This window comes from Manacus candei, unplaced genomic scaffold (genome assembly GCF_025592945.1).
Source record: "Manacus candei isolate 608988 ecotype Guabito, Panama unplaced genomic scaffold, ASM2559294v1 h1tg000014l, whole genome shotgun sequence".
Classification (NCBI taxonomy): domain Eukaryota; kingdom Metazoa; phylum Chordata; class Aves; order Passeriformes; family Pipridae; genus Manacus; species Manacus candei.
In genome coordinates, this window is record NW_026138062.1 from 2755413 (window position 1) to 2767129 (window position 11717).

At 39.7% G+C, this 11717-nt stretch overlaps 1 protein-coding gene across 1 annotated transcript in view; it reads right to left on the reverse strand.

The window, feature by feature from the left end:
- UBAC2 (UBA domain containing 2) overlaps window positions 1–11717 on the reverse strand; it is a 96965-nt gene that overhangs the window by 50596 nt on the left and 34652 nt on the right. The gene's annotated exons all lie outside the window — the stretch shown is intronic.

Genomic DNA, 11717 nt, shown 5'->3' on the forward strand with positions numbered 1-11717 from the left:
TGTTTGGTTCTCCTCAACACTGAACATCTCCTGTATGTTAAATCACTCATCTTCACAAGGTGTATTATGTCTTTACTCCTTTTCCTAAAGGAGAACTTTTCTTTCTAGTATGTATTGTAAAGAGTCTCTACTCCATTGTATATAAATTATTTATAAACACAAATTGAAGCAAGAGACTGTAATATGAAAACTGTACCATTTCAGTTAAAAGAACAGTGATACAGAGTTCTCACAACTTCTGCTCAAGTCAGACATGGACACAAGACAAACGTTTTAGAGACCTGAATAAATGTTCACTGTTGGGGCCAGCAAATAGTAAATTATTGAGTTAATTCTGATGGTGTGAGATGGCTACCTCTCTTTAAGTGCTGTTTACCTGAGAGACCAACAAATGAGAAGAGCAGGATTTGCTGGGAGAGAACAAGTTTTCTCATCATACCTTCATGGAGCATCTCTCGGATCCATTTGGGCACACTGAAATTGGGCCAGGAAAGAGACCAAATGACTTCAACACATCCTGCTGGAATCAGCTCAATAGCAGTTGAGAATGCAGGATGCAAGCCCCGGGTTCCTGCTGTCGTGCCCTTCCGTCACATGTCAGCTTCCTTCCCTACTTTATTTCTGGCCCCTCTATCTTTTCTTTAGTGTTCTATCTTATTAATACGCCTTCACCTGCCAACACAACTTGGTAACTGCACCAGGAGGTTGTGGTGGAAAAGGAAAATTAAAGACTGCCTGACAATTAGAAATAAAAGCTATGCCACATGTCAGAATAAATGTTATTTATTGCAGCTGTATCTGTCTGGCATTGAGGTTGAGTCAAACATAGTTACATTTGTCATCTTTGCAATTCCTTCCTTCCTCGTGTATTGACCTTCCATGTTGACTTGCAAACATGGAAGGGTCATATCTGAACATCAGTAAGGAAACATTTTATTAACAATTACTTTTGTATGGCAAAGAAAACATAACCCCCTCAATATTTCATACCACTTAGACTGCCAAAATTGAGCTTCTAATTACAAGAGACACTATGCAGCTTCAAGAAAATGGAGTAAGAAAAATAATTTTCAACAGAAGTTCTCCTTAATTCTGTGTGCTATAAGCATTTCTCTCCTTGTAAGCTTTTTTAATAAACTATTTTAAAATATTATTTAAGAATTTGTTCCTATTGGAGTAAGCAAATGATAACCTAATAAAACCACAGACAGACCACTCAGGAATACCTAGAAACTGTAGAAATAAAATATATGTATTATTAACATTACACCAGTACGAGCTCATTTTTTTCTACTAATGTCTGGGGTTTTTTGTTTATTAGTATGCATTTCATCTAACTGTGATCATAAAGCCTTAAAGACAAGAAGATTTTTTTTTATATTTGTCTGTAAAATATAACAAATATGTATTAAAACACCACACACTGCAGATAACTACACTCTAATGGAAAGAAAGTGAAGATCTGTATTAAAAATCCTTCTCTATCTCCATTTTCTCACATAAGCAATTCTGTTATTTTCAATTTTAGAGTTTGTTTCTAAATTACAGCAACATTCTCAAACAGAAAACAACATCAAAATACTGCTTTTGCTGTAATAAACCTTGAAGCCTGGGTCTAGTTAGATATGGGTTTGAGAAAAGCTATTTTTTTCTCCTGATTTTAATACTTCTTAAATGTAGAAGAAACCAATAAAATAAAAACCTTTTAAAGCTAAGATAAACTCAGTTTCCTGACGAAAGTCCTAAAGGCACAGAGACACAGACAGACAACTGTGGCAGCTGATGCCTCTGCTAATGACTCTGCTTCCCCTCACTACTCTCAGCACACACTGACAGCTCACACACACTCGTATTGATGAGGAGACTTTTTTCTGTGTGCTTGTCTGAATCTGCCAAAAGTAGCAGTGGGGGTTCAGTCGGCCTGGGACACTGAGCTGAAGTGTCCCAGAGAGCATATGTCCTGTTCCTTCTTCCAGCTGTGCTGTGGGGCTGGCAGACATCACCAGAGAGTTGGCAACAACCTGCTGCATGGGACCAAGGGAGAACAGTAATATGGAAAACTTACTGCTGTTCTCAAACAAATGGTTTCCTTCACATTGTCCTTATCCATTTATCCTGCCAGTGCTCTTCCCCCAGTACTGTTTGTTGGAGTATTTTCATGATAGCACTTACCCACAGGGACACACCCTCAGGACTCTCCTGTATGCCGACATGAATAAAGGGGGAAAAGCCATACCTGGTATCTCTTTCCTTCTCCAACACTGAGTATACAACAGATGTGTTGTCTTAAAAGATGTGAGCATGCCATGCCATACAACATGTGGCTGAAGTAGTATGAGCTTCGCAAGAGAAAATGAGCTTTTGCTTCGGGAAAAGCTTCTGATACATTCTAAGACGTGCCCCCTTCCATGTGAAAGGCTGGCAAATGGTCACAGAGATCAGAGATCTAAGGCTCATTCACACTTCTCACACAGAAATAAAAGCAGCGACAAGTAGCAGTAGGTTCAAATGGTTTGCTTACTGAAAGGATCTGACTGAAGTTTTTTGGAGAAACTGTGTCTCTGGAGAGTGAAGTCCAGTCAGGATCTTGAAGCCCATGTTCATGATAAAATGACAGAGTATCTTTTATCTCTACACTTTGGACTGTCGACCTAGGGACTCCAATTACATGGAGTCCTACTGCTGACACTATGTGTTCACTGCTGGCACCTCTGTCAAATCTTGTCTGGTAGGGGATGTGACAGAGCACATAGAAATAAAAATGATGATGATGGCAAAATGGTCTAAGTCCCTAAAAGAAAGTTGGATAGACACCTGTTGTCAAACACATGACCAAGAGAAGGTGCATCATACGAAAAAACACATTTTCAGCAGGAGAACATTTAGTGCCTTCATCTTTTCTTTCACTGAGAACACAAAATTAGGGACTAATACTGCAAGTACCTCAGCTGCCTTGGGTTTGAAGATATTGAAGACTAACTGAAAGCATGGAGACAAAGAATGCAATCTCCTATGGCTTACAGACTCGGCAGAAGAGGACAGGTATTCCCAAAGGCATTGTTGCCTGATTCTTTTGCCTATGGCCCTGAAAACTGTGTAGACAAGGAACCTGTCAGCAACATGGTCATCTCCTAGCAAAAGACAGTAAGAGCAACTGTCTGAAGTGGTAAACATGCTAACACAAATAACACAATTCCTGGAGGTGGTTAATGACTCCTCTTAAATCAGCAAGCCCAGTAGTCAAAAAAAAAAAAAAAAACAACAAAAAAAATGAGGGAAAGTTTTGGGTTCTTTTAAATAGATGTTCCATTTAATACTAGTATAGCTCTGAAACTCAAAAGCTTTTAGGGAAGCAAGGAATGAACGGACCTCAAGAAAGCGATGAGACAGCCTGTAACACAAGAAAAGTAAATAGTGTACAACTGAAGAGAAAGAGAAGAAAAGCTTTGCCTTATATGACCAGTTTTGAGGGAACTAAAAAGCAGCATCATACTCTGTCTCTTCTACCTCCATATCTCTGGTACAGAGCACAGGAGCAACTGAAGACAAACTGAGGTTTGTATTCAGCAGTATCTCAGTGTGCTGGCTCAAAACAGACAAGGTCAACAGACATCAAGAATCACTTGAAAAACAAGTCATTCATCTGAGTGCAATATTTCCTAATACAATCTTGCCTAAGCTGCAGCCTGCAGACTAAGGGTATAGTACAAAATAAATACAAAAACCTCTGCCAAGCTGCAACCCTTTTCTGAAATAAAACAGGAATCACTGTTTTTGTAGTAAAAGCTCTGACATATTTCCTCAAATTTTTTCCCCTCAGAATACTCCCTTGGCTTCCTGCAATGTTTAACTTCTGACTTCCTGAAGCTGATGTCTCATCTTTGCACATGACAGTCGTCAATCAATCTTTTCTTCCATCAGCCTGTATGCTCCCTTTTTGAACGTCTGTGACTGCAGCATTTTGCAGCACAAAGCTCCACAGAATAACTATCCATGGTGTCTGGAGGAGCCATTTTCATTCACTTGTGACACCTGTTAGTTTCATTTGAAGTCCCCTGCTCCTTGCACCAGAAATGAGTGAACACAGCAACTCCTTATCTACCCTGTCCACATTACTCGTGATTTTACAGACCTGCATCAAATCCCCTTCCATTGAGTCATCTTGTCTCTTCTCCTGTGAACAGTCAGATAAAAGCTGTTCAGCACTTCATTCCAATTAGAAAGGAAGGAAAGAAGGCAAATGTAAATAAAGTATGGGAATCCAACTGTGTTCGAGCTGGGTGGTAGAAGAGAACAGGGTGTCTCTACATGCAGGGAGATCAACAGCATATGGATCTACTTTTCCTACCATATTCAGTAGCATATAGGTTCTCTAAATTAGGATCTTGCCCCATGACTGCCAAATTTGGATAACCTTGCTCTGACACATTAAATAAGGAAGAACAGGACCTCAGTGGGCTGGAAAAATGGATTCACAGGAACGTCATGAAGTTCAGCAAGTCAAATACAAAACCCTGCATCTGAGCTAGAATAATCCCAGTGCAGGTTGGGCATGACATGGTTAAAAAGGTCTGCAACAAGTTAAAAAGGAGTCAATAGTGTGACCTTACAGCCAAACATATATGAGACCGTGTTCAAAAGAACATCCAGAGAAGCAATCTTTCCCCTCCATTCAGTACTTGTGAGATCATACCTGGAATTCTGTACTGGGTTTGGGCTTCCCAGTACAAGAAAGATACTGATACACTGGAACAAGTCCAGCAGACAGCTACCAAAAACGTTGAAGGGGCTTGCAGCATATGATACAGGAGGAGGGGTTGAGGGAGGGGAGATGGTTCAGCCTGGAGAGGGAAGACTGAGAGGAGATGTTATCGTTGTCTTCAACTGCCTAACGCGGAGGGGTACAGAATAGACGGTAACGCCCTAGGTTGTTGCAGCAAGGAACAACTAAACCTTAGAAAGCATTTTTTCATCACGAGGCAAGTCAGACATTGGGAAAGGTTGCACAGAAAGCCTGGGAAATGTCTATCCTTAGAGATACTCAAAACTTGACTGGACACAGCCCTGATTAAATTGTCTCTGCCAGGGTTGGGCAGCACAATCTCTAGTGGCTCCTTTCAACCTGCATTCTTCTACAACTAGGCAAGTTGGTCCAAGTTTTAAGTTAGACAAGAAAGCAACATGAAACTCGATGGCCTTGCAGGAACAAGCAAATTATATAACTTTAAAATCTTCTAGTCTTGTCCTCTACTTAAGCCTTTATCAAAATGTTGTCATTAGCATTCACCTAAAATAAAGCAAGCTCAAGACATAGCAAATATTTCTTTCCACAGAGCTGTATTCATTTTTCCTCACTGCAAAAATATGAGTTTCTCCTCTTCCTCTTTTCTTTTCCTCAGTTGGGACAGATGTTGTGCAAAGGGCTAAACTAAAAAAAAACAAGTTTTGCACCTGTTCTGAAGGCAGAAACATTTGTGGTCATCCTATCGCCTCCAGAAAACTATACATTGTCTTATACCATGCAAAAGGAGAGCTATGTTCCTCCCTCTATTAAGCTAGACTTAGCAGTTTCATCCTTCCTGTGTCATGTAACTTTCGAGGGAAGTTGTGGTTAGTGACCAGAAGGCACTCCGAGGAAGCCTACTTTAAATATAGAGCTGCTGAAAACTGATTATTCTCAACTTACTAGCCCTAAAAAGCAGCCAGATAGTGTTTTATCACTACTACTGATATTAAGGGGCTAAGAACCTAATGAAACCTTAATACCACAACCCCAAAGCATGGAAAGTTGCAGCAATTCTGGGTAGAAGTAACAGATCATTGTTGCCAGTTGGACAGGAAGAGATGAAGCTCCCCTGCCAGCCGCATGTGTGAGGCATTTTTGACAGAAAGGGACTACTGAAGACTCCTGACAAGTTATCAGACTATAAAGACAACTCTGGGACAATTCTTGTATTTCTTTGGTCTTTTAAAAAATAAATACAGTGTATTCATAATGCCAGCTGATCAAAACAGCCCAAACACCCATCAGAACCTTACTCCTTCATTCCCTTAGATGGGGGCAAACTAACAATTTTAAATGTGCCAGGGTAGCCACTAGGATAATCAAATAATTTGAAATTACTGATATAATAGATTACATTGTGTTAATTTCATTAAATGAGGATCTTTTCACTTGAACTCCTTTTAAGCTACAAGCTAGAGCAGAAGTTCTAAAACTAACATACTTGGATACCACCACTGGCAACAGAACTAGTGACTACAAACACCAGACGATTGCAAAATGAGCAGCACACAACCTGGGTACAGTCATGCCATCTCTGCCCCTCCTTGCCTTTCTCCTGCACCATTTCCACCATTCAGGTAGCACCCACATCCATGCCCTCGGCCATACCCGGGACTACAGGGAAGTCACCCACAGTTAGGCAAATGCACAGAGGCCAAGCGCATGGCTGAGAGCAACCAGCTGAGGACCACTGCAGATAGAAAATCTAGGGTCAGGAAATGCCTCCTCGGGTCTGGACTGGTTACTGCCTCCATAAAAGGTCTGTTTACATTTCCTCCACCGCATGTGGAAGCTGAACTTGGAAAAATTAATTCCTTTGGCTACCTGCCTTCCTAATAGCGTGGTTGCCTGTGCCTGGAGGCGCTCACTGTACAGCTCAACATCTCTATTCAAGCAGACAAGTGCCACTGCTATCATAATCCCTTTGCACCAAGTGCTTCTTGTGCTGCAGCTTGCAAATTCCTACTGAAATTAAGTGATTAATGATCAGATTTGTAATTTTAAAATGTCCATAAAAGGATTTTTAGAACAGAGATCACTAAAGAGTGAGTACGTAACTCTTTTAACATATTTTAACTACAAATGTAAATTACTGGTTAATTTACATCCTCTGTCAAAATAGCTACAATTAGGAAGGCATAAAGATGGAGATTGAATTCTGAAATTCTCAGAAATCTGATTATAATGCTCTTTCACAATGTGCCACTTTCTAGTCCCAAACAAAAACAGGAAACAAGTTTGCCTCACTGGCCACAGACCCACTAACAGAAAAAGTTTTTGCTACTCTCTTTTTGAAGTGTTATTCAACTTTGTTGGCATCCCAAAATATGGTCTAAGCAAATAAGAACCATGATTTACATTCCATCTCATCTGATGATATAACACAACTGCTCACAGCAGGACTCCTCCATACACAGGACAATGACAGCAATGGCCACATGGGAGGGGACGTACCCCCAAGACAAACCAAGAACTGCAGAGCACCTCAGAACTATAAAGGAAATTTTACATTAGTTAAGTGACCTTTGTTTAGAACAGCAATATTTCTTTGGTCCATAAAAAATCAGCAGCACTTTGAACCACAATGTTTGCAATTGCAGGAGAAACTTCATCACTGACGATTTACCCAGTGAAGCAGCCAGTGGTGGATGATCATTCTGTGAAGAATTAGTGACCCATATAAGCACGAGTTGAGGCACAGACCTCTGCATCATGGGCACTATGTGACCACTACTTAATCAAGGTGCCCCTAATCAACAATATAATTAATCAATATATGCACAGTCAATACATAATTACCCCACATGTAGTCAATGTGCACTTAAGTACATGTATATAATGTAATATTCATATGAATTATTATATGCAACTGCAGCTTCATTAATGAAATAAGAATAAAAGTATATGTTGCTCAAGGGGGTCTTAAAAGCTAAGTCCTGACTCCCAGCTGGATTCTGTCAGTGACTGATCAATCTGTACTGTGAGCAAGACCCTGCAGGAATACTAGTGATGTCAGAGCTAGTGAATCTCACCATGGATGGGATCTGTGCCATGTGCTGTCCCTGATCAGATGTCCAGCCAATCTTGTAACATCTTGGGGTTCCCAGCATTGCAAGAGATGTAACATTTCATAACTTGCTATCGGCTTTTCTGGGCTATTAATGAACAGTTTTCTGCCTTTCAAGTGTTTGTGTCTTTCCCATTGGGATTCAGATCTCTCCTTGGTGTAAAATACTGTTATTTTATATATCACTTTTCTAACTGCAAATGTGAGTAGGATAAAGGGTGAGTCGAAATTCCTCCAAAAAGTATTCTTTCAAATTAAAAAGATCAAAGTGACTAAGTTACACTTAAGCAAATGAATTTTTATTATGAGTAGAATGAAAAAACTAATTATAAGGCTTTTTGGAGAATAAAAAAAGAATTAAAATGCAAGCAAATTACTAGTCATGGAGAACCTAACAGTGAGCTATCCTAAAATCTGTGAGAGAGAATCAAGCAGTGCTCTCAGAAAAACTGTAATCAAGCAGTGGTAGTAAGAAAACAAGGAATTAAAATAAGAATTTGAAAAAAATCCCACCATTTAGGGTGTCTAGGATGGTAATAAACACACAAAAATGAAACAACCATTAACACTACAGGAACTCGGAGAAAAAATGGCTAAAGTTTTTAGTCATTTCTGTGCTTCATACATAAAAGCTTAAATGCTGGTGTCAAAAAAACCCCAAAATACCTCAGAAGCTAAATAAATTTGTGCTTCATTTGTTCAAAACAAACTGGTGTAACAAAAATATCCCTTAATTCGAAAACTTAGATTTTACTATTTGAGAACTCTTATCTGTGCTTCCCAAAAAACACTTGCTGGTCTTGGTAGCAACACCAAGCAAATGAAATACTGCAGGCAATGTCACATTTTGCTCTCTCCATTTAGTTTCAGTTTCAACTTTTTAATATTTTGTAACAGGCAAAGATTACCAACAAAGTGGTTAAAATTCTGCGTAAACTAATGTTTTCCACTCTTAATATCTACATCACTCATACAGAAACTGGCTGTATGGAGAAACTGCTTCTGACTAAAATTTTAAATTATTTGGGTTTTCTGAAATATATTAATGCAAAAAAAAAAAAAGTCTGCTTTTATCTTTTAAAGTTTTGTTGAAATATAAAAGATAGTAATCAATTTATCTTTCCTCTTTTTTCAATTTTATTTTTAAAAGTTCACAGTGTTGGTACATTGTGCAACTCTTGGTGGCATCACTTCACCCCCCTCGCCAACTCAACCCAAACTTCATTACCATTTCTCTTTCCTCACACAAAACAAGAAAAATGGGAATTGTCTCATCACAGCATGTTTCTCTCTCATCTGCTACCCTGATTTTGAGAGACAAATACTAAATCACTCAGAGAGATGCAATGTCTCATAATAATATGCCTATTGTGGAGTTTCTTCATAACAGCTACTGCTTCTAATAGCCCTTGTTTAAAATTATCCAGTGCAGAAATCCAATTACAGCTCATTTATCTTTAAAAAGGGTTAAGGCAGCTGGCATTATTTAGCCAAGTTGGCAGAGACACATGTAATGTTTACCTCCGTAAGCTCCTTACAGAATACTGACTGCAGAGAATAATCCTGCTGCAGGGCAGAACAGTTTTCTCACCATAAATAAAAACACATTTCCAATTGGAATAATTACACTTAGTTCACAGATCTCAAACCGTGGTCGGTACTTTCCACTTAACAAAAGCAACTAAACCTAAGTGTGAAAGTGTTGACAGCTTGCAATTAACAAATGCCACTCAGTACTCTGAACTTGAAAGGTGCAGCTTGTCTCAGGGAAGCCCTTTCAAAGATACCTACCATCTTGCTTCCAGACACACTCTACCACTGGGAACACTTTGTGACTTTTTCTCAAATTACCTCCCACTACTTTCATCCTCTAAATACTGTTACCCAACACGTATGCCCACTTGAGAGGTGGAATAGCAGATAGACTTCACATCCTAACTGAAAAGCAGAGCTAAGTATCCTAATTATTGTGAAAATGGAGCACTGCCACATTTCAGGAACACCCTCAAAATCCTCGGCAAATCCTGACATCATTTAAGAAACACCCGATTGTCCATTTGTTATTGCAGTCCAATATCTTGAATGGTACAACTTTGTACAGGGCACAGCTTTTGGCTTATAATGACTCTTCTTACAATTACTGAAAGGTCTTGGTGTGATACACTGTGGAGAACCCCAGTTCAGAGGTTATGGTCTTCTAAACCATGTGTCCCCCTCCTCTGGCAGGGGTCACTGACTTTACAGCAACACATGCCTTAACCTCAGGTACCCGGAGCTGGGCTGAAGTAATCAGCTTCAGTGAAACTTTTGCTGCAGAGCAACAGAAAGAGAATGTCTTGTTCTGCCTTCCAGCTACATGTTTCCATCACTTTCCTTGCTCTGGCACTGGTATTCATTCACCCAGAAGTGAGCAAATTTAGAAACTTAAACCAATAGGAAATGATTCCTGAAGAAAATATAATGTATACAATGTCTTATTTTTAAACATTATTTTAATCTCCTGATAGTCACTGCCTGTAAGAAGCCACATGACTTGTGTTACAAATGGTAGATAGGAAGGAGGACAGGCTGGAGCCAAGAGCTTGCTCCATAAGCAGCAGTCTATGCTTCAACCAGCTCAGCCTTGCTATAAAACTGCACCTTCAGCAGGTGAAACAAAGCCACATTGCTTGTCATGGTGCCTCCTGTGCAAGAGGAGGAGGAGAAGAGAGGAGTGGAGAACATGGCTGGGAAGACATGTTTATGGTTCGAACTAGCACAGCTCCTTCCATCAGTTGAATGCAAGTCAGAGCTCTGCTCAGTTCAGAGTACAGGTGCCTCACGCTCTCTTACACTAATCAAGTGTCACTTTGCATTTGTTACGAGTATTTTTTGTCTACAATTATTCTGTCTCTTCTGCCCCACATATTAAGATCTTCGTATTTCCCTCAAGAGTTTAAATACATCAGGTCTCATCTTCTGATCCTGTCTCCTTACTCTTTCACCTCTTTTCACAATCACTACTATATTAAGCAGAAATTACTTTAATTGAATAACTGGTACACATATTTGACCACATTTTTGGGAGGGATGGGATAAATGATTCAGAGTCTCGAAGTGCATAATGTAAGCACTGAAGGGCTTAAGAATACCAGTAAGGTGGATTCCTAACTGTCTGCTCCCCTTGTTGGTTGAACATAGTGTGGAAGGAGTGAAACACACCATTTTCCATTTGCTCATCTCACACTTCCAACACAAAGAAGGGGTTCAGAAGTAGATGTAAATATGGAGATATGCATATGGATAACACATCTCAATCTGCATTCATGGGCAAGAAGTCCTTCTTTTCCTTTGTATGAATATTTGCAAGAACATTCACTGGGATTATTGCAAACACTTCCCTCTCTCAACCACAGCCCAAAAAAAGCTACTTGAAGAAGGAACGTAGTGCTCAGGGTAAGAGAGATTGGACTGCAAAACAGCTACTGTTTCAGGCCTGTAGCCAAAGCACAACTTTCATTAAGGTGTAAATACACCTCCAATTTTTATTTCTGGAGTGGAAACATTTATTTCCACAGTGGAAACAATTCCACTGTGGGGCCGTGCCTGGTGTTTACCTCTAGCTTCCTTGCCATCTCACAGTCTGCTGTTCACTACGACAGTCTGTGCAGAGACAGTTATTGCCCTGAAGAAGCTAGAAACATTCCTGAACGACCTTTATAAATATATTTTTAAAAGTGTTTGACATCCAGGAGGCACAGAAATGCCCCAGTTTTAGAAATAGAAGGGTTTAGATGAAACACCACCAGATGAACTCTGAGGAGAATCTTAAAAACAAAAGAAGAAAAGCACAGGATGTTCTACTGCTTCAGCCACACAGGCTTC